Source organism: Stegodyphus dumicola, chromosome 1 (genome assembly GCF_044657685.1).
Source record: "Stegodyphus dumicola isolate Sdum_Otavi_A_Nest chromosome 1, ASM4465768v1".
NCBI lineage: Eukaryota > Metazoa > Arthropoda > Arachnida > Araneae > Eresidae > Stegodyphus > Stegodyphus dumicola.
Genome location: NC_140768.1, coordinates 125,195,460 through 125,219,927, shown reverse-complemented (window position 1 = coordinate 125,219,927; position 24,468 = coordinate 125,195,460). Strand labels below are relative to the sequence as shown.

The following is a 24,468-nucleotide window of genomic DNA, read 5'->3' as shown; positions in this document are numbered from 1 at the left end:
CATTTAACACTCCGTTTCGTAGATATTGTTTTTTAAGGTTGCCATATGGACTGAGTTCATCACCAGAAGTTTTTCTGAAATTTTTAGTGATTTAGAAGGAGTTCAAATATATATGTAGTAGGTGAGTTGAAGATGCTAAATAACAATCTCAACTTTGTTTTCCACACCACAGAACATTTAATAAAGATAATCAGAAAAGGTACAAATTAGATTAAATACAAGTGCCGTTTGATACAAAGAGGATTCTGTATAGCTTTTACCAGTCTTATCACATAACCGATTAGTGCCTACTCGCATTTGCTGATGTATTAAACAGTCCAATTTACCACCTTCGCGTGGAAAACTACAGTTCCTTATTCTACACCTTCACGTGCAGACAGACATCTCACCACCTTCACGTGGGATAGCAGAAGAGTCTCTGTCATACTCCTCTTTCACCTCGCTGCTGGCGCATCGGTGAGGCCCTCTGGTGGTTATGATCCACTTCCAGATACTACATATATAGATGACTTATTAGTTTGGGGGTAAAGATAAAAAGGAACATGATTCAAGATTAAAGAAGTTGTTGGACAGAGCCAGAGAAAAGAATGTTAAATTTAATTTAAATAAATGTAAATTTGGGCTGAATGAAGTGAAATATATGGGACATATATTTTCTAAAGATGGTTTAAAAGCAGATGAAGACAAAATTAAGGCTATTCTAGATATAAAATCACCGAAAAATGTGAAAGAATTAGAAACTTTCCTAGGAATGATTACATATGTTTCTAGATTTATACCTAATGTATCAGAATTGACATCATGCTTAAGAGATTTGTTGAAAAAACAAGTTATCTGGAACTGGAATGCAACACATGAAAAAGCATTTAGAAGACTAAAAGATGTCTTGGTAAATAAACCAGTTTTACAGTATTATGATATAAACTTGCCAGTAGTTTTATCTGTAGATGCATCTCAAGAAGGACTAGGAGCAGTCTTACTGCAGAATAATTTACCAGTGGCATATGCATCTAAGGCATTAACAGATACACAGAATTATGCTCAAATTGAAAAGGAAACTTTAACTATTGTATTTGCGTGTGAGAAATTTCACCAGTATATATTCGGGAAAAATATTACTGTGGAAAGTGGTCATAAACCACTGGAATCAATTTTTAAAAAGCCATTAAATAAATGCCCTGTAAGACTACAAAGAATGCGTATAAGATTACAGCCATATCAGTTTGAGATAAAATACAAACCAGGAAAAGAACTTTTCATAGCGGATGCATTATCAAGATCATTCACTGATAAAGGATCAGATTTCTTTGAAGGAGAAATAGAAACTCATGTTGGATTAGTTGTAGAATGTATACCAATGTCTAATGGTAAAACGGAAGTTTTTCAACTGGAAACAGAAAAAGATGAAGAACTACAAGTTTTAAAAAAATTAATTAAAACTGGATGGCCAGATGAAAAATGTATGGTTCCAGAACTGGCAAAACCATATTTTAACTTCAGAGAAGAACTATCAGAAGCAAATGGATTAATATTTAAAAATTCCTGTGTTGTTGTACCAAGAAGTTTACGAAAAGATATGTTAAGCAGAATTCATTATGGTCATTTAGGAGAAGTAAAATGCAAGATCAAAGCAAGAGAAATATTACGAGGGCCATCCAGGAAGTAGATTACGTTTCCGTCTGTGTCCGCTAGGGGCGGGGCTAGCGCGGCCATCTTGGGGTCAGAGCGTTGCGCAGCTCAGTCTGCATCTAGCCGTGCTAGTGAGAGGTTCGTGCTGTGCTCCGTTCAGATACTGTGACGGTTTGAAATGTCTGCGTTAATTGAAAATCCCGCGAGCTGCGAGGTGCGCTCAGTAATAAGGTTTCTGACTGCAAAAAACTGTAAACCGATAGAAATCTATCGGCAGCTTCGTGAAGTGTATGGGGACAACATTATCACTGAAGGTGGAGTGCGTCAGTGGGTCATAAGATTTCAAAATGGCCGAACCAATGTTCACGACGAAGATCGAAGTGGGAGACCCAGCATAGTGACCGCCGAACTTCTCGAAAAAGTCGATGCTAAAGTCCGTGAAAATCGAAATTTCACAATAACGGAACTTTCTTTGAGTTTTCCACAAATTTCGCGAAGTTTGTTGCACGAAATCATCAGCGAAAAGCTTGGTTACCACAAGTTTTGTGCAAGATGGATTCCAAAAATCTTGACAGAGGACCACAAAAATCAGCGAATGGCTGCAGCGTTGAACTTTTTGGACGCTTACCATAAGGATGGTGACTCTTTACTCGATCGCATCGTTACTGGTGACGAAACATGGGTGAAACATGTGAACTGTGAAAATGAAGAAGTGGCTGGCTATGCAGCGTTTTGATGACGACTCACAGCTGCAAGAAGAGGTAACGAAGTGGTTGAAGGCGCAGGCGGCCGAATTTTTCGACGAAGGAATTTCCAAGCTCGTACATCGCTACGATAAATGCCTTAATTTGTATGGTGACTATGTAGAAAAGTAGTATTTGAGTGTGGCTTTCATCTGTATATAATAAAATTTGTTTCCTATACTTTGTTTATTTTTTTATTCCAAAACGTAATCTACTTTCTGGATAGCCCTCGTATTTACTCTTGTTCTTCTTTGCTGACAGTCTTCCATAGGGCTCCGGTACTTCTAATCTTAGAAATTAAGCCCTGTCTAAAAGATAACACGAGGTTAACATATTAGGTTTATTTGTGAATGGCTCAGGACACGAGGATTATTTATTATGTTTGTTTCTTTTTCGAAACAAATTTCAATCAACACATTACGCTACCAGTGTCGATTCGGGAAATTTTCGGAGGCGCTGGTGGCTACAGTAGTGGTCTTGTCACTAAAAACACACTCTATACAAGTTTCCGAGACACAAAACATCATAAAGATGCTCTGACATAGTGGTAAAATAATGCCTTGACGACAGGTGCTTTTTTCCAAGTTGGAAGAAACAAAGCTTCCAAGATATTCGATGATTTTGCTGTTGTATCGAAATTTGCTTGAACCAAATCCATTTCCTCTTGATAACCGCTACATATACGTTGCTCAAATTACGTATAATAATGTTGCACATAAAATTGCAATCTTACAATAGGGGAATTAATATTTCTTTCACCATAAATAGCACTAGAATATGGTATCATTGTTAAAAGTACCCTCAGATTTTATTCATATCACACATAAAAAGAATAATTATCAGCAGGGCTTAATATCTAAAATCAGAAGTACCAGCGCCCTGAAGAAAGGAAAGAATAAATAAACTAATAATTAAATTCAGATTAAATTAAATAACAGATATATATGTATATAAGTAATAATATGCTATTTATAAAAAATTAATAAATTATAAAATTCATGATAAATATTAAATGAGAGAAAACCAACATCGGACCTCACTAATGAGATTATGGAAAAAAATGTTTAATGAAGAAATGTAGCTACAAAAACAGAGACAGAAGAGTCCAACGCTTTCTGAACGCGATTTTCTGACGATTTCGTTATAGCTGTCAAATGCAATGCGACGAGGCAAAAACATTTCTGGTAATAACATGAGAACAAATATAACGTCTGCACAAGTGAACATTTTTGTCCCCCGTATTTGGTTACGTAGTTTAAGTTACACAGTTTGGTTAAGTTTGCAAAAGCTCTGCAGCGAGAAGTCACTAGCGCTGAACATGCACAGCAAAGAGTGAGTCTTGATCAAAGATCAGTGCATCGGATCAGAGGTCGATCCCTCAGCTTTGTAGCTGCCGTTTGACTTTCGTTTTAGACTTAAACTGAAGACGGCCGAAGGTCACGGATAGTTTCTGGATGTGTATGTAATGGATATTTTAGTTTATTAAGATTTGCGAAAAACCGAGTGTTTCGCAATATATATAACGCATTTGATGCTGACAATTCTACTTTTATTTGAATTATTTCGACTTACCTATAGCATGGACCCTTATCAATAAATTAACGCCATTGTTATATATGCAACTGTATCTATTATTGTCTGTAATCATAACTGTAATATAGAATAGTAGATGAGGAATGTAAACGATGTTTCTACAGGATAGCGCTGCGATCACTGAGGCAAGCGGCTGCACGTTCACAGCCCTCCGTAAAAAAGTGAAAAAAATTCCTTTCCCCTTGGTGATTATAAATTAAATTACTTTGAAATAGTGTTTTTTCTACAAAACCTATATGTTTCCAAAGAATTTCCGCTCCGATGTTGACGAGAATAAAACAACGGACAATGTGAGGACGAAAGCCTGGAATTTTAAGATAAGTACTTTTCTTTCTTCTAAACTAAATCAAATTTCACACAAAGTGCTTTTAAATCAATAAATTTTAACTTTTCATCAGTTTTTAGCATTAAAAAATACTTGAAATTGCTCATTGCTTGTGGCTTCCTTTGTGAATCAATTCCAAACAGACGCCAACGTTATCAGTTCACGTCTGTCACCACTTACAAAGCCCCCTTATCTTGTTTGAGGATTCTCGTGAGAGGGAAATTTGGCTACTCAGGGCATCGCGCTATTTCCCTCTCGGATCTTCTGGATTCTCTTTTTTTAGATCGCTTAAATATATTTTCGCCTTTAAATAATATTATACCTCACCGATTTTTTTCTCATACTGTTCCTTGCAATCTGTTAAACGTCCCTATGTAAGGCATGGTTTATTCTTCACTGCCTTAAATAAATTCTTAGAACTATAAGCTTATATAAATAACAGTGTGCCTCATTGTGTTATACTTGCATTAATTAACTAGTAATAAATTATGATAGCAAAATAATTAATCTTTTAATAAATTATGATAGTTAAATTAATGCTTAATTTGCTAATTAAACTATGCTTAATTTGTGTTTTTAATACATATACTCAGTAATTTACACACACACACACACACATATATATGTATATATATATGTGTGTGTGTGTGTGCGGTTGTGGTCTTGTATTGTATATGGTTCTATGTTGTTTGTCTGCTGCTGTTTTTTGAAAAATGTATGAAAATGTTGGGAACGAAAATAGCAGAAGTTACTTTAGTTAAATTAATATATACTTTTGTTTGATGACTTTTGCTGATATCTCAGGATGCAAGCATACATATTACTTTGTATTCCATGCTAAATACCTTGATACGCAGCATTTTAACACCGTCAATACTTTTTTTTTTCCCAGTAACACATCTATTCACCATTACCAAACACACTCACCACACACACACCTGTGAGACACTATTTATTGTAAATGAAGACAAATTCATCTCCTTTTAACTACACTCATGGAAACAATCGTATTTTAGGATATTTTCTACTTCTTTTCCTTTTCTTTCTATAGGCCCTTTTTTTCTTTTTCCCTTTATTATTTTTGAGCCATTTATTTTAAATTTTATTTTGTCCCATCTTTTCGTCCTGGCCTTTTGAACTCGTACAAGATGTACGAAGTTCCTTTTTACTCTCCTCAAATACGAAATTGCCCCTCTTTCCTTCGCACCTATGCTTGATTTTTCGCCCATCGGTGCAGAAAGACTTAGCGGGTGCAAAACAAGACATCTGTCTACTTTGTTTGTCTGTCTGTATGTCTAACGATGTTTGTGTATATCTTGTAATCATCACTGAGCACATACGCAACATATATATAAAATACAACACATGGCTCAGTCGAGTTGGTCATAGATTAAAAAAGAAAATCTTTTTTGGTAAAAGTTTACAATTGGGTGCCCCTTGTTTATTGGCGATTCTTTTTTGACGCCAAGATCGTCGCCAGGAAGTCACAATTTCAAGATGGCCACTACACAAAATCAAAATAAGAAGTCGAAGAATTGCATAAAATCTGTGTCCATGTACACATCGATCTGTTTTTACTTAAAAAAACATCCTAGAATTGCACAAACTAGGCATTGCGCACTGCCTTAAATATGTCCATGTACACATGAATTCATTTAAATAAAATCGTGAAGCTAAAACAAAGTTAAAACTCTCGTGGTAACCAGAAGTGAGGTTTCATCGCCAAAAGTAAAAAAAATGTCGCCAATCGAAGGGGCACCCAATTCTACACTAAAGCTTCTTTTTTGAAGAACCATGCAGCGTTCGTAAAGATATTTTAAACAAAAACATCATGGGAAGTTGTTTACGAAACGAGTGAAATCGAAACTTCTATCGCTGATAAGTGCATTGTTTATTTTTACTTGAAGTGGCTAAAAATACGTATATATAAACTATTTAAAGTCCTAAATTAAATATGGATGGATTAAAGCCACCAAGTAATCTAATTTTCGAAGGTAATTTAAGCGAAAGTTGGAAGAAATGGAAACACAAATTCCAAATTTATATGTTAGCGTCTGGTGGTATTACTAAATCACCTGAAATTAAAGTAGCTATTTTATCGCATATTATTGGCGAAGAAGCACTTGAAAAGTTTAATACTTTTAATTTAAGTGAAGAAGATAAGAAGGATATTGACAAAGTAATTGAAGCTTTCGAAAATTTTTGCATACCGAAAGCAAACGAAAGTGTTGACAGACATATATTTTTCTGTCGAACACAACATGTAGATGAATCGTTTGATGATTTCTTAACCGATTTAAAGAAATTAAGTAGCAACTGTGGATTTGGAGAATTAAAAGATAGTTTAATAAGAGAATAGTAAGTGGAATTATAAATAAAAATCTCAAAGATAAATTATTAAGGGAAGATCAGTTAACATTGGAGAAATGTATTAAAATGTGTAAAGCTTCTGAATTAGCAGAACTTCAGCTGAAAACTTTAACTGAAGAAAATAAAATAGAAGCGATCAAACGTAATAAATTTCCACCTTCAGAGGAAAAACGTCAGCCTTGTAAGAAAAACTATCATGTAAAACAAAAGCAACAAAGTACCAAATCTTCTTCAAACTATCAAGGAAATAAGTACAATAATCCGAAACCATGTAGAAAGTGTGGAACTTTTCATAAGGAGTTATACAACTGTCCTGCTTATAATAAGATTTGCTTGTACTGTAAAAAGAAAAATCACTTCTCTAAAATGTGCACTTATAAAAATGTTAATGTTGTACAGAATAATTTAGAGCATGAGTTACATAATAATGGTAATGAATATATTTTAGGGCTGGTAGAAGATACAAATCCATTTTCTAAAAATAAAACAGAATGGTTTGAAAAACTAAAAGCAAACATATCTAAATATTTATTTGTTAAGTTGGATACTGGAGCTCAGTGTAATGTACTACCATTGTCTAAATTTAAGAGATAAATGTTTGACTAAATCAAAAGTCACTTTAAATAATTACAATGGTACTACAATTGATGTAGTCGGAAAATGTATATTATTATGTGAAACATCGAAAGGGGGCAAGGATGAAGTAGAATATCAAGTCGTAGCATGTGATAAAACTGTTCCAGCTATTTTAGGTTTACCTACATTGCAAAAATTAAACCTAATACAAAGGATTTGTTAGTAAATCCTGATTCTAATGAAAAGTTAGCAGAACCTTTAAAAGGATATCAAGATTTATATAAGGGAACAGGGAATTTAACTGGATATGCATATCATATTAAATTAAAACCAGGAGCTTTTGGTAAAATGGAACCCTGTAGGAAAATTCCACTTAGCTTATTAAATCCATTAAAAAAGGAATTAGCAAGAAAGAAAAAAGATGGTATTATAAAGAAATTTAATCAATCAACAAAATTCGTGAATTCATTGTGGTAGTAAGGAAAAAGGATGGTAATTTAAGAATGAGTTCAGATCCTCCAACGCCTTAACCAAAATATACTGAGAGAACATTATCACATACCAACCTTTGAAGAAATTTCATCTCAAATGACAAATGCAAAGGTCTTTAGTATTTTAGATGCAAACAAAGCATTTTGGAAAATTAAACTGTCAGATTCAAGTTGTGAATTTGCTGCATTTAACACTCTGTTTGGTAGATATTGTTTTTTGTGGTTGCCATATGGACTGAGTTCATCACCAGTAGTTTTTCACAGAAGTTTTTCTGAAATTTTTAGTGATTTAGAAGGAGTTCAAATATATATAGATGACTTATTAGTTTGGGGTAAAGATAAAAAAGAACATGATTTAAGATTAAAGAAGTTGTTGGACAGAGCCAGAGAAACGAATGCTAAATTTAATTTAAATAAATGTAAATTTGGGCTGAATGAAGTGAAATACTATATGGGACATATATTTTCTAAAGATGGTTTAAAACCAGATGAAGACAAAATTAAGGCTATTCTAGATATAAAACCACCAAAAAATGTGAAAGAATTAGAAATTTTCCTAGGAATGATTACATATGTTTCTAGATTTATACCTAATGTATCAGAATTGACATCGTGTTTAAGAGCTTTGTTGAAAAAACAAGTTATCTGGAACTGGAATGCAACACATGAAAAAGCATTTAGAAGACTAAAAGATGTCTTAGTAAATAAACCGGTTTTACAGTATTATGATATAAACATGCTAGTAGTTTTATCTGTAGATGCATCTCAAGAAGGACTAGGAGCAGTCTTACTGCAGAATAATTTACCAGTAGCATATGCATCTAAGGCATTAACAGATGCACAGAAGAATTATGCTAAACTGAAAAGGAAACTTTAGCTATTGTATTTGCGTGTGAGAAATTTCACCAGTATGTATTTGGAAAATATATTACCGTGGAAAGTGTCAATCAATTTTCAAAAAGCCATTAAATAAATGCCCTGTAAGATTACAAAGAATGCGTATAAGATTACAGCCATATCAGTTTGAGATAAAATACAAACCAGGAAAAGAACTTTTTATAGCGGATACATTATCAAGATCATTCACTGATAAAGGATCTGATTTCTTTGAAGTAGACATAGAAGCTCATGTTGGATTGTTTGTAGAATGTATAGTAATGTCTGATTGCAAAATGGAAGTTTTTCAACTGGAAACAGAAAAATATGAAGAACTACAAGTTTTAAGAAAATTAATTAAAACTGGAATTCATCTGGATGGCCAGATGAAAAAAGTATGGTTCCAGAACTGGCAAAACCATATTTTAACTTCAGAGAAGAACTATCAGAAGCAAATGGATTAATATTTAAAAATTCCTGTGTTGTTGTACCAAGAAGTTTACGAAAAGATATGTTAAGCAGAATTCATTATGGTCATTTAGGAGTCGTAAAATGCAAGATCAAAGCAAGAAAAATATTATATTGGCCAGGAATGTAGAAAGAAATTGAAGATTTGGTACTGAATTGTCAAACATGCTTAAGTTTACAAAAAGCTAATACTAAAGAACTAATGATATCTAAAGAAATACCTAATGGTCCATGGGAAGTATTGGGAACAGATCTCTTTTATTTTCAAGGAAGGGATTATCTAATACTAATAGATTATTTTAGCAAATATGTTGAAATTGGACATTTGGAAGATTTGTAGTGTAGCAGTGATAAAGCAATTGAAATCAATTTTTGCAAGACATGGTATTCCGAAAATAGTATATTCGGATAATGGTCCACAATATATTTGCAGAAAATTTAAAGACTTTGCAAGAAGATGGAATAACTCTTAGTGTGTGTGTGTGTGTGTGATTATGGCAAAGCCTCGAGGGCTATCTGTCTAAGGGGAGGGATGCCTTCGTGGAGGACTTTCTAAGGGAAACTGGCTCGTATACACGTTACACATGGGGAAAACGCCCATGCAGCCAGCCCGTTCGCGGGATTCGAACCTCGGACCAAACTACCAGTGTTCAGCGACTTTACCGCTCGGCCGCTGGTAGGCCGCAAGAAGATGGAATTTTGAAACCAGAACAACTTCAAGTCCAAATTACCCGCAATCTAATGGAATGATTGAAAGACATATTCAAACTGTCAAGCGAATGTTAGAAAAAGCTGTAGTTGAAAACAAGGATTCATATTTAGTATTACTGGAATATCGTAACTCTCCTATTTCAGATGAAATTAAGTCACCTTCAGAATTGATGTTTGGAAGCAAAGTAAATGGATTGATGTCTATAAAAGAGAATTTCGTCCAAGCTAAACGGTATAAAGACCATAAACAACATTTACTGAAGAGACAAACCTTACAAAAAAGTTATTGTGATAGGAATGCAAGACCGTTAAAACAAATGAAAATAGGAGATCATGTTTACATAAATGAGAAAGGGAAAAAACTAAATAAAAGAGGAAAAATTACAGAAGAAGCAGAAAGACCACGTTCATATAGGATTACAAGAACAGATGGAAGAATTGTAGAAAGGAACAGAAGAGACCTTCTTAAAGGAAATAATCAGAAAGAGAGTTTGCAATACAAAGCAACTATGAGAATGAAGTTATAGATGAACCCGAGATACCTGAGAATAGCAGGAGTACTACAAATTTAGATGTGCCTGTATGTCCTTCAAAACCTAACAGAAGTGTTGTGTCAACCAGGGGCGTAGCTAGAGAGGGGCAAGGGGGGCATCTGTCCCCGGGCGCAGAATCCAAGGGGCGCCAAACTGATGGTACGATAATTTAGAATTAAATGTTTTCCATCCTTGGCAACCAGTACGGGGCGCGAAATTTTCAGTTGTCCCTGGGCGCTGAAAACCCTAGCTACGACTCTGGTGTCAACAAATAGTGAAAGAGGTATAGTATCATCAAATTTTTCAAATGGACATAACTACGTTACTCGATCTGGTAGGACTGTTAAGAAACCTTATTATTTAAAAGAATATGTTTAATTTAACTACTATTATTATTTTTTATAAAAAAGGGATATGTTATATATGTAACTGTAACTGTATGTATTATTATCTTTAATATGTAATATAGAATAGTAGATGAGGAATGTAGAATAAACGATGTTTGTGTATATCTTGTAATCATCACTGAGCACATACTCAACATATATATAAAATACAACACAGCCATACTTTACCGGAGCAGCCATATCAAAAACTACAATAACTCCTGAATTAAAGGTAAGGAATAATTCGTTTGTTTTCACATCTTTATGATATAGGCTTCTGGCTATTGATCTATCAAATAATCAATTCCTTAATTTTAGTGACAGTAATATATTTGGTGTTTTCCTGTTTCACATATAAAAAAGGGTGCATACTTTTAATTTAAAATTGTAATTTTTAAACTCATATCTATATTAATGTACTTAATTTCATGTTTTGATGAGTAATTTATAAATTTTGAAATTTAATCTTTTAAATTATAATAATGTTTCCCTCTACTTTTTATTTTAATTTGTTGTGTATAAAATATAATACATTAATAATAATTGTACCGATATGAATGTCAAATTCCAGCAGATTTTAGAAGCTCCTGCATAATTCAGGTTAAACTCCTGTATAATTTTTAGTTAAATTAAATGCTTGTAAATATTTTAATGCATGATTTATAAATAGTTATCAGATTTTTTATGTGGTCTGCTTTTAGATATTATATCAATTTTGTGTATTTTTTATTCAGATTTTAAAACGTGTTTGGTTTTGGGTTTATGCGATTACGGCAAAGCATCGAGAGCTATCTGGCTAAGGGGAGGGTTGCCTTCGTGGAGGACATTCTAAGGGAACTAGCTCGTTAACACGTTACACATGGGGAAAACCCCCAAAACGCCCGTGGAGATAGCCCGTTCGCGGAATATGTTAATGTATTTGTATGTATATGTTATATATGTGTATACAGTTATTTATTTATTTTAAACAGGTTTTGTGTGCCTTAAGCTTTTATGCTTCTGGAAGTTACCAGAGATATGTTGGTAGTGACAGATATATTGGGCTGAGCCAGAAATATATCAGTCTATGTATTTGAGAAGGTACAGATGCTATTTGTTCTGGTATTTTCACCAAATGAATAAAATTTACAGTAAATAGTTTTCAGCAAAACAAAGTCAAGTTAGGACTCAATCGATAGTTTGGCATTCCTGGTGTCATCGGCGCTGTAAATGGTACCCACGTATCTACAATTGCATGCACCTAATGACTGCCAAATACGGTATATATGTACGGCAAAAATGGTGTATACTCGTACCGGTTAAAAATTTAAAAGTCTGTCTCCACCATGTGGCTTGTCTTCCTGAGGATTTTTGTTCTTATCAGAACCGAATCTTAGAAGATAACTGCCAGAACTTACGAAGCAAGGATTATTATCTGTTAACTTTTAAAAGACTGGAAAGGTTTACTTAAAAAGACGGGAAACAAATGTTACTTCCACCCCTTCAATTGCTATTTCCAAATGTGAAACTACTTTCTACATGCTACGACTCTTGTTACTTTTACATCTACTATGTGCTTGTCATGTGACATCATCCATAACCTGTGTTCTAGCTTCACAAGGAACTGATAGAAACAAACATGCGATCGAAAATCAACATCTCGTTTATTCCGGGATAGCGTACTTACGCAGGTACCCATCACACGCAAGCTGCATGTTTGCCTGAGCGGACAATGACTATCCCTGCACCTTGAGGGATGACGGGGCAGAATTTGTCTGACCGATATTTGGGTCAAAGCCTTTTTTTTTTTAGACCCTGCGAATATAGCCTATATTTCAGCTGTCTTTTTATATTGGTGTTTTACTCAATATGGAAAAACTTCGTATGGAGTTCGTTAAATTTCTTGGGATTGCTTGGGCAATTTTTTTATTGTGTTAGAGCAAATCCGTGTTGTAGAATGCCATGGGTCGAGAGGGTTCTCGCAATTTACAGGTAAATGTATATTTTAGGGTACCCCTTGTCGAAACTTGATGACTTTTGGCGGTACATGGATACCGAGTTTGTCTTGGTTAGGTGGGCTGGGGGCTGCGCCCCTTACTTTTACCGAGTTTGTGAAATTCTTTGACTTGTTATTTTGGCTTCCGTAGCGGAGATTTTTGGGGCAAAAATCACCTCTATATAAAGCCAAAATAACGAGACAAAGAATTGCACAAAATCGGTATCTATGTACACATCGACCTATTTTCACTTGAAAAAAAATCAGAGAATTTTACAAACTAGACATTGCGCACTCCCTTGACTTTGTCCATGTACACGTCGAACTATATTCACTTAAAAAGTCAAAGGAGTAGCCAACAAAAAATATATAATCTGAATAAACTGTATATATATATGATGTACCAGCTTTTGTCAGGAACAAATAGATTGTTGAAGAATCATAAATGTAGTCGTGGCTTAAATTATCAGACGATAAGTTTAAAAAACAGGATCCATTTATTATTGGTCAGGAGAAATAGCAGTTACAAAATCAGATATCCGGAGTAAATAAAAAAGAACTACTAATAACATTTTGTATGAAGTTTACTCCATCGTGACATTTAAGAAAAGCCCCGATAGTCCTTTTGCGAGTCTTTTATAGCCTCTGGAAAGGCGGAGCTTCCAAGAAATGACGTCAGCCAATCCAGTTCGCTTTAAATATTGAGGTGCCGGCATATGAGATGCCCTTTTTTCCTTTGAAAATAGGTCTGAAAACCGGGGTGCGTCGTATAAGTCGATATTTAGTTTTTGATTACAGTGGAACCTCGAGATACAAGCACCTCTATATACTAGAAATTCGAAAGGAGCGAAACATTTGTCTCTAAATACAAGCATTGACTTGAGTAACGAGCAATGAGCCAGGCTGTTTGCATGCGTGGAGCTATTTTCTGATCCGTTTTGAATCGGGAATCCCTCGTCATATCACTCAGTGGTCTTTGATCTACGTGTTTTTGCACGCAGTGGCTAATTGCACCGAGGGTTCGAATAGCCTCTAAGGACTCCTTGATTCGCACCACCTACATTAGCGCATGCGCACAATCAGCCCAGGTACAAGCATTTTATGCCGATTTGCCATAAGACAAGCGGGAGCGAAGGTTGTTAACAGTTTCTGCTTATCTTTCTTGTATACGATTTCTTTGTCAATTAATTTTTAGTTATTGATACTGAAATTTACGTGTTATTTGGTTGACATAACTTGAGGACGATGGATGTAAAAAAACAAATTTCTTGCCTTTTGAGTGTGGAAACAAATTTTCCACATACTTTAAATTTGAAAGGGCAAAAAAACTGTATGAAAATCAAAATTTTGCTGTTTTGATTAAAGCGAGATCGCAAAATTTCACGAGGGTCATAAACATCGTGAAACGGTATTCTGCAAATATGTTACCTTTGAATGTAAGAAAGGACATATTCATAAACAGTATCATAAAAAGTTATATTCATACTCATAAGGACTTATTCTTTTATTTAACATAGGAACTTTTATGAAAACTTAAGACTCTAGTCTTAGAGCATAGCACTGCGAGAATTTATTATTGAATAATAAAACTTATTGAAAATTATACAGTCAAAAGTCGTTAATCCGGAATCGTCGGGATTTCGGCGATTCCGGATTATCGATTGTTCCGGATTATAGATCATCAGTTTAAATCTAGTAAGATGGCATGCAGAAATTATAAAATTAAAAATATGAAACCGTAATTTATGAAATAAAGAACAATTATGATCTAAAGGGTATCAAAATTTACAAAAAAAAAAGCTTAATATTTATTTGTTTACTTTATTAAGCATTTCTTTCAATGTAAGTTGTTTAAGTTGCTTCATTTTATGTGATAATACTTTCTCTTTAATTCTATAAACAGACATAATTTCTTGTTCAGTTACAAAGTTCCGCTGTTCAAGTCTTATAATTGCTGTGTCGAGAATACCGACTAATTTGTCAATCGAAATTTTTTCGTTTTCAATAACCTCTGAGTCACTTTCTTCGCTATCGGAAGTGAATTATACTGACGAGGAATTTGATTTAAATCATATCAAAGACGGAGTACATCGAGATGAAATATTACATTTAGTAAGGAATTATAAGCCAAATAAAATAAAATCATCTGCCCTGAAGATAAGAATAGTGCTGACAGATCAACTTCCAATTCATTGTGCGCCGCGGCGTTTCACCCCCATGCCTCAGAGCAGCGTGAAATTGGTAAACAGATTTCGGAATGGTTAGATAAACAAAGGATTATGCCTTTATCCATTTTTTGCAGCAATTCCACTTTTTGTTTAATGGACTTCGAAACATACTTTCGCTTTGTAGATCCTTTACGTATTAGTAAATATATATCGGAAATTCTATTTGACATAATCGAAAATTCAAGTTTACTTTTATAAAATTGCTCTAACAATCTGCAAAAAATAATAAGCCGGACCCAATTCGAAAATTAAGGAACAACGCAATCTGCAACATTAATTGAATTAAATAACTTTAGCTTAGCTTATACCGTCCGTTATACATTAAATGTGCATGCGTAAATGTATAATGCGCATGCGCACACGCATACTTGCAGCCGTAAAGGTCTTACGTGCATGCTTCAACGCGACGCATGCGCAGAAAGTTTGTAGCTTTGAGGTCCGGATTATGAGTGTCTGAATTAACGACTTTTGACGTAAATATTAAAAAGGAAATTCATCTTAGCACTACACGAAAAAAATATCCACTTACCTTATTTACGAGTTGACACGTTTTCAGTCAAACACAATTTCTTAACAGCATACAAACACTTCTCAAAATTATCTGAACTAGAATCTGTATATTGGTGTTTCCACATAAATTCATAAAAATAAGTGTACAAAATATCCGATGTTCAACCATACGCATTTCCTTCCTCCAAACAGGACACTTAATAATGGCTACTTAGTAAACCTTCATTTACACACCAGTCAATTAATGCTTTTTCCCCTTTCGTTCCAAATCCTACAGAAACTTAAAAAAATTAATCTTACCACATTCAGCCAATTTACCGTGTAAACCACAAAATAACAACGTACTAATCCATCACACACAAGCCCTAACCCAAAATCCGACACACACTTTCCAAATTTTTTCCCATGATTCAAATTCACCACAACCAATTACGTCAGAATAGGGTTTCCATAGCATTCAATTTCTCAGATTGCCATAAATGAGACAACAACTTGCCAATAAATGAAACAACAATTTCACGATAATACAATGGGTACCCTAAAGTCAACTCTAACTCAATTTATGATTCGTGTTATAGCACTACCATGTTGTAGGAGGGCTACTTGTATATATATATATTTAAAAAAAAATTTAATTCTGTGTTTCAGTATTTGCAAAACCTATCCAAATAAACTTTTAAAAAATACAAATGTCCAAAAACAAGTGTGAACCACTGTATATTGTATACTGTTTAAAAGAAAAATATAAAATAATTGTTAATTGGAGCAATAATCACATGAAACCTCAGGGAGAAGATCAAGTATTATACGCCAGGTTAATAATATGTACTATAGATGTATCATATTGTTAATTGCTATAAAAGCTGTAAACAGTTAATTGAAAACAGCAATTAACCTTTTAACTGTCATGCCCGAAATAATCTCGGGCACAGCACTGGTATTCCAAAATGTCATGCCCGAATATTGCTCGGGCTAATTTTTTTGAGTGCATCGTATTGTTATACCTGAATATATATCGTGAGAAGTTTATTTCGTCTTCAATTCATCAGATGGCAGCACTTTACTGAAGGTTTCAAAGGACAGAGCGTAAAGTTCAAAGTTCGCAGCAATTTTTTTTTTTGGGGGGGGGGGTTTGATTGTTCTTATATATGCATTAAATTTTCAGTGTCACACATGTTCATAAACTCAAATGCCATATTTCAAGATCAAAGTTATTCATGAAATAAAACCTTATAAAATCTGATAATTCATTTGCATGTGTAAATTTGTCAATCTAAATCTCTTACAATAAATCATTGTGTTTATGTGAGTATCGTTTGCTTCATTTTATTGTTGCAAACAACTTAAATTTCTTTTGTTTTTCTTCCTTTAATTTAGAACTTTATGTGTGGCAACAAGATAATTAATTGATAGAATTGTGTTTGTTACAGCCATGTAGAATGGCTAGCTTATTTTGTATCAATTATTTCGCATCGCTGACATCTTATTTATAATTAGTGTAATGAAATAAAAGTGAAGGAATACAATCCATTTGTTAAGTGATTAATGTTTGTGAAACATATTAAGTAAAGATCATTTATTATTGGTCAAAAGTCTAGCCGGAGTGCTAGTGAAGATAGTGACTGTTCTAAGCCCATTGTAAAAACACAAATATGAATATGGCTGGTGAAAAATTACTCCACTTTGCGAGGCAAGTGGATTTTGAACATTTATGTTCTACTAAAAGTTCGTTTATAACTGATTTTAAGAACGGTAAAAGTTTACAATTGGGTGCCCCTTGTTTATTGGCGATTCTTTTTTGACGCCAAGATCGGCGCCAGGAAGTCACAATTTCAAGATGGCCACTACACAAAACCAAAATAAGAAGTCGAAGAATTACATAAGATCTTTGTCCATGTACACATCGATCTGTTTTTACTTAAAAAAACATCCTAGAATTGTAAAAACTAGGCATTGCGCACTGCCTTAAATATGGCCATGTACACATCAATCTGTTTTCATTTAAATAAAATTGGGAAGCTAAAACAAGGTTAAAAACTATCGTGGTAACCAGAAGTGAGGTTTCATCGCCAAAATTTAAAAAAACAATGTCGCCAATCGAAGGGGCGCCCAATTCTACACTAAAGCCTTAAGAACAATGTTGTAATACAGCATAGAAAAGTGTTCCGATTTTGTTTTAAGAAAAGTGTTAAGTGATTTAAGAAAAATTTCTGTTTTTGAATTGATCAATTATGAGTGAACTTATATCTTTTAAAATAAAAAGAGCGGTTTTACGCAGGAATGTTACTAATTACGTAAAGAAAATTGAAACTATTTTAACTGCAGATGAAATTAATTTAATAGAACTAGAGGAATGTGTCGAATTATTGAAACAAAAAGAAACTGAGTTAAGGAAGCTTGATTCTGAAATCGAAAGTTTAATTACAGATACTAAAGAATTAGAAAACGAAATAGATAATGTTCAGGAGTACACAAATAAAATTTAATTGTGGAAATTTAAAGGTGAAAAAATATTAAAAAATCAAAATAGTAAAAATAATTCTAATAGTGTAATTTCAGAACAGGTTCTTGACAATATTAAATTACCCAAGTTAACATTACCGACTTTTGGTGGTAATATTACAGAATGGATAGCTTTTAAAGAACTTTTCAGTGCTTGTGTAAGAAATAATACAAATTTATCTAATGCTCAAACATTGCAGTATTTGAAGGCTTCGTTGAAAGGTGAAGCATATCGCATTATTCAAACCATTCAAATTTCAGATTGTAATTTTGAAATAGCATGGAATCTGTTAGACGAAAGATATTCAAATAAGAGAGAACAAATTTTTTCATATATTAAACGTTTTCTAAGCTTACCAACTATTCAAAATGAATCAGCATTTGCTATTTTAAATTTAGTTGACAATATTAATGAAGTAATTGGTTCTTTAGAAGTATTGAATCAAACCATTGATAAATTTGGTGACACTTTAATGACTTATTTGATTTTGAAAAAATTAGACCCTTCTACAAAATTATGGTGGGAACGTCAGTTAATGACGTTCCCACTATAATGAGGTTCCAAAACTTACGACTTTAATTGAATTCCTAAAAAACTATGCAAGAACACTTCAAAATAGCAACTCAACAAGTAATAAGGTACCTAAATCTGTGTTTCAAAATAAGAATAATGTTCTGGTTGCTACTTTGGGTTGTGGTTATTGTAAAGAAGATCATAATTTAGCCAAATGTTCGAAATTTCTAAATTTATCGGTTCAGCAAAGAATAGAATTTGTAAAATCTAATCGTTACTGTTTTAATTGTTTATGTAATATGCACTTGCTCAAAAAATGCAAGAGTTTAAATACATGTCAACATTGCTTTAAGAAGCATCACAGTATTTTGCACATTGTAAATAATTCAAAGAATAAAACTCAGTTAAACAGTATATCTCCGCCTACGCAATCTATCCCTAAAAGAGATGAATTAACGAGTCCTAAGGATGTTTCAGCCACAGTTTGTGCCTCTCATTATGATTCGAATGCAAAAGGTAATCAAACCAGTCACATTTTATTTTGTACTGCTTTAATCAAAGTTCAAAATTCTGAACGACAATTTGTGAAGTGTAGATGTTTATGTGACACTGCATCTCAGAGATCATTTATTTCAAGGGATTGTGTGAAGAAATTAGGATTACGAGTGAAAGATAATTCAATTTCTGTATTGTGTCTAGGAGAATTTAATACTATAAGTAATGGGAAAGTCGATTTAGTATTCACTTCTCATTTTGAAAGTGATATTCGTGTATCAACATAAGCGTTTGTACTGGACAAGGTGACAGATAACATTCCCTATGTATCTTTGTTATCAATCATCTTCGATAACTTCAGTGATTTACAGTTAGCTGATCCATTATTTTACAAGTCACAACCAGTGGACATTTTATTTGGAGTAAATGTATTTCTTCATTTAATGACGGGAGAAACTGTCAAACGTGGTCCTGATCTACCATTTGCTCTAAATTCGAGGTTGGGATGGATAATTTTGAGTACTACAAATTTTGAATCTACACATTTTGAGCCAGTATATGTAAATCATTTGAATACAAACACAGATGAGTTAGTAAATTCTTTCTGGGAGTTAGAAAAGTTTCCAAATGTACAACCTTTAACAAATGAAGAAAAACTTTGTGAAGAAAATTTAAAAAACTCTCATTTTAGAGACACATCAGGTCGCTATTCAGTTGCATTACCATTCAAACGTAATAGAGATATTCTAGGTGACTCCCGTGAAATGGCGCACAGAAGATTTCAATACTTGGAGAAGAGGCTGTTATCTATGAAAGAAATTTACAACCAGTATATTCAGTTTATGAAAGAGTACTTTTCACTAGAACACGTAGAATTAGTGCCAGACACAGATTATGAATTAGAGAATAAACACTATTATATCCCACATCACTTCGTGTTGAATGACTCTAGCTTAACAACAAAATTGAGAGTTGTTTTCGATGCGAGTGCTAAAACAACCACAGATGTTTTTTTAAATGATACGCTAATGATAGGCCCAAAAATACAAGATGACTTAATTTGTATTTTACTAAGCTTTAGACTTCATAACATTGCAATAACCGCTGATATTAAAATGATGTACAGACAGATAAAGGTTCATGAAAAAGATAGAGATTTTCAGAGAATATTATGGAGAGATAGCCCGTATAAGCAAATATTGTCAATATTGTCGTATAAGCAAATTGTCGTTTGAAAACAGTTACGTATGGAACTGCAGCTGCTCCATATCTTGCAACTAAAGTTTTGAGTCAGTTAGCGATTGATGAAAGATTGAACTTTCCAAAGGCAAAGAATATAGTTTTAAGAGATTTTTATGTTGATGATATGTTAACTGGTGTAAAAGATAGTTCGGAAGGTATTGCATTGATAGACGAATTGCAACAACTGCTAAAAAGGGGTGGCTTTGAGCTTCACAAATGGTCGACAAGTGAACCGTCGTTGTTAAAAACCTCTGGCTTAACAAACACAGATAGTGACAATATTCATCGTGTAATAGAAGACAAAACATGGAACGTTCTGGGATTGGAATGGCATCCGGACAATGATGAATTCAAATGTAATGTCGGTGTAATAGAGTATCAAAGTGTTCCGACTAAAAGGATTATTTTGTCACTCGTAGCAAAGCTATTCAATCCATTGGGGTGGATAGCTCCGTTTGTAATTCTCGCTAAAATGATCCTTCAGCAATTGTGGAAATTACATTTATCGTGGGATGATCCTGTAGCAGAAGAGATTGATCGAAATTGGAAAAATCTATGTAGAGAAGTTAAACTTTTGAATTCTATAAATATACCTAGGAAAATTCTGCTACCTGATTGTTTTCGGTGTGAATTTCACGGATTTTGTGATGCGTCTGAAAGGGGTTATGCAGCAGTTATTTATATCAAAACTTGCAATAACTCTGACATTAATGTTAAACTTGTAATATTTAAAACTCGTGTAGCACCATTAAAATCTAATACGATTCCAAGACTGGAATTATATACAGCAGTGTTACTGGCACACTTGATTCACTCTGTAAAAGCTGCATTAGTTATAAATTTTGATTTAGTGCAAGCTTGGAGTGATTCACAAATCGTGTTGTCATGGCTAAGGTCAGATCCTAAAACACGGCAAGTATTCGTATCCAATAGAGTTTCTGAAATACAATCCATCTTATCACCTGCGAACTGGAGTCATGTTGATCGAAAAGAAAATCCAGCTGATTGTGCTTCACGTGGGTTATTTCCTGCAGAACTATTATCTCATCAATTGTGGTGGAATGGTCCTTCTTGGTTAAAGTGCAGTGAGATTGCCTTGTCTAAAAATATTCTTATAGATGAAGAGGCATTACCAGATGCACGTAAAACAGTCTCATTTGTAGTTTCTGAACCTGTACAGGAACTTGCTATTATATCAAATATATCTTCATTTCCAAAGTTACAATGCATATTTGCTTTTATATTAAGATTCATATCGAATTCTAAAGTAGCATATCTAGAAAGAAATACGTCTTTTTTTTTATCTAGTAATGAAATTCGAGCTGCAACTTTCTGTATTGTCCGAATAATACAGCGATTTCACTTTTTTAAAGAAATTCAATGTTTGGAGTTGGGAAAGGACTTACCTACAAACAGCAACCTCCTTAGCTTGTGTCCAATTTCAGATGACAACAAAGTGTTACGTGTAGGAGGAAGACTGAAAAATGCGCAACTATCAGAAAATGAAAAACATCCAATCTTATTACCTTCAAAACACAATCGGACAGAAATCATAATTAGGCACTTTCATGTCAAATATCTGCATGCAGCACCGGAACTTCTTCTATCTTTAATTAGACAACAATTTTGGATCATAGCTGCTAGATCTGCTATCCGAAGAGTAGTAAGATCTTGTATCACGTGTTGCAAACTTAGAGCTAAAACTGCAAGTCAAATAAAGGCTGATCTACCGAAATCTAGAGTAACACAATCGCGAGCATTTCATCGAACTGGAATAGACTTTTCTCGACCGTTCATGATTAAACATCGTGCAGGACGTGGACAAAAATCATTTAAATGTTACGTATGCTTATTTGTGTGTTTTGTAATCAAGGCCATCTTGAAGTGGTAGAAGATTTGTCAACACATTTTTAAATGCATTGAAATGATTTATTGCAAGAAGAAGGAAACCATTTGAGATTTATAGTAACTGCGGTACTAACTTTAAATGTGCAGACAAAGAAATCAGAAAATGTTTTTTGCAATGTAAGCAAAATCAAGAAATTCACAAATTTTTGTCTTTAGAGGAAATAAAATGGATATTCAACCCACCATCATCTCCCCATTTTGGTGGACTATGGGAATCGACAGTAAAGTCAATGGAATTAGATCTAAAAAGGATTATTGGTGATACTGTGCTGACCTATCCGGAATTTCAGACCTTGATAGCGCAGGTTGATGCTTGTCTCAACTCTAGACCATTGTGTCCAACATTGGCTGATCCAAATTATTTAACTGCATTAACACCTCATCATTTCCTAATATGAACGTCTTTAACTGCCATACCTGAACCAGACCTAAATTATAGCTCCTTCAACCACCTTGACAGATGGCATGTAAGACAGTTTATTTTTCAGCACTTCTGGAAAAGATGGAGTCGAGAATACCTGTCTCAGCTTCAGCAAAGACCTAAATGGCAAAAAAGTCAAAACAATTTAGAAGTCAATGACTTAGTCCTCATCAAAGAAGACAATCTTCCGCCTCTTAAATGGAGATTAAGGAGAATAATTGCTGTTCATCCGGGCTCAGATCATAGAGTCAGAGTTGTTAGTATTAAAACTGGTCATGGTGTCATAAGACGACCAGTCGTGAAATTGTGTCCTCTTCCTATTCAGACTAAAAACTATGAACTGCTTCGCATATAATATTTTGTATTATTTTCTTATGTATATCTTTTATTACAGACTAAGAAGTTTTAAAATGCTCCTGTTGAAATCCCCTGGGATTTCAACGAGGGCCAGGATGTTTATGTGAGTATCGTTTGCTTCATTTTATTGTTGCAAACAACTTAAATTTCTTTTGTTTTTCTTCCTTTAGTTTTGAACTTTATGTGTGGCAACAAGATAATTGATTGATAGAATTGTGTTTGTGACAGCCATGTAGAATGGCTCGCTTATTTTGTATCAATTATTTCTCATCGCTGACCTCTTATTTATAATTAGTGTAATGAAATAAAAGTGAAGGAATACAGTCCATGTATTAAGTAATGTGTTTCACAAACATTAAGTGATTAATGTTTGTGAAACATATTAAGTAAATATCATTTATTATATTTTCTTTTAAATTATATCCCATTAGTTATTAAAATTTAATTTATTAATGTGTTTGTATTATCATTTCCAAGTCTTTTGGAAATATTTTTTGTGTTTTGAAAATGAAGACCTAGAAAAATTAAACAGACATACAAAATTGTTAATAACCAGTATTAGATGATTAATTGTTAATTTAATAGTTTATTTTATTGCTTTTAACTTATTTCATGTCTAAATTTTCTACGCAGACATACTCTGTCTAATTTTTATTACCTTTACTCAGACGAAAAATTTCAAAGAGGAATGAACAAAAATCTTGATTGTGCAAAACACATATTTGAATCTAAATGTATTCTAAGAAGTACAAAAAATTTAAACGAGGTTTTAGTCCCCCCTTCCCCAAAATCAGTCATTTAAATTATTCCAACCGTTCGGGAGAACGAGCGGCTGGAATAGCTTATGCGAACATAAAAATCTGCCCTATTATATATATATATATATATATATACATAAATAAAAGAAATATGTTCCTTCTTTTTATATATATAAGAAAAGGAACACATTTCCCTTTCTAATCTTTTGAAAGTCGCTAACGCTTAAAAAATGATAAACTACGTCAAAGTACTAACCTGCCTTTAAAAAAAAGAGAGAGAGAGAGACTCACTACATCAGACTTCTCAGTTCGCGTACATAGGATTCCTTCTTTTCGATTCGGTTCAAATGACGGATCCGACAACTCAAAGCACATGCATACTCCTTCCACCCTACTCTTTCTCCTCCCACCTGATTCTTATCAGAAGTCGAGTAAAAAGATGTTTCTACATCTTGACACTCGAGAATAAAATACGATCTGTGTGTGGTTAATGCTGGTGCGAATAGCTGAAGCGGCTAATCGCACCGCTGGTGCCAATAGCATGGGCCGTTTTCGGTCTTGTGAGTTAATTGTTTACTACATTTAACATGGAAATAATTATTTCACGATGTTTCCCAAGAAGATTGTTGCTTCAGATAGTGCTGCAAAGAAAAATAAGGAAGCCATTGCCGTTGAAATTAAGAAAGAAATCATAGATAAGCGTGGTGTAAAAGTGACGGATTTGGCAAAGACTTACGGCCTTTCGACATCGACGATCTGCACTATTCTGAAGAAGCAGGAAGAAATTAAAAAACTTATGTAACCAAAGGATTTACTGTTACATCCAAGCACCGTCCAAAAATCCTAGAAGATGCTCA

General features: G+C 33.8%; 1 protein-coding gene across 1 annotated transcript in view; it reads right to left on the bottom strand.

Annotated features, from left to right (window-relative positions):
• Positions 1-24,212, bottom strand: part of LOC118198461 (acetylcholine receptor subunit beta-like 1) — a 316,357-nt gene extending 292,145 nt beyond the window's left edge. The window contains exon 1 of the mRNA XM_085820139.1: positions 23,868-24,212. The gene's annotated coding sequence lies outside the window, so the exon portion shown is untranslated. The remainder of the gene's footprint in view (positions 1-23,867) is intronic.
• Positions 24,213-24,468: the final 256 nt, after the last annotated feature.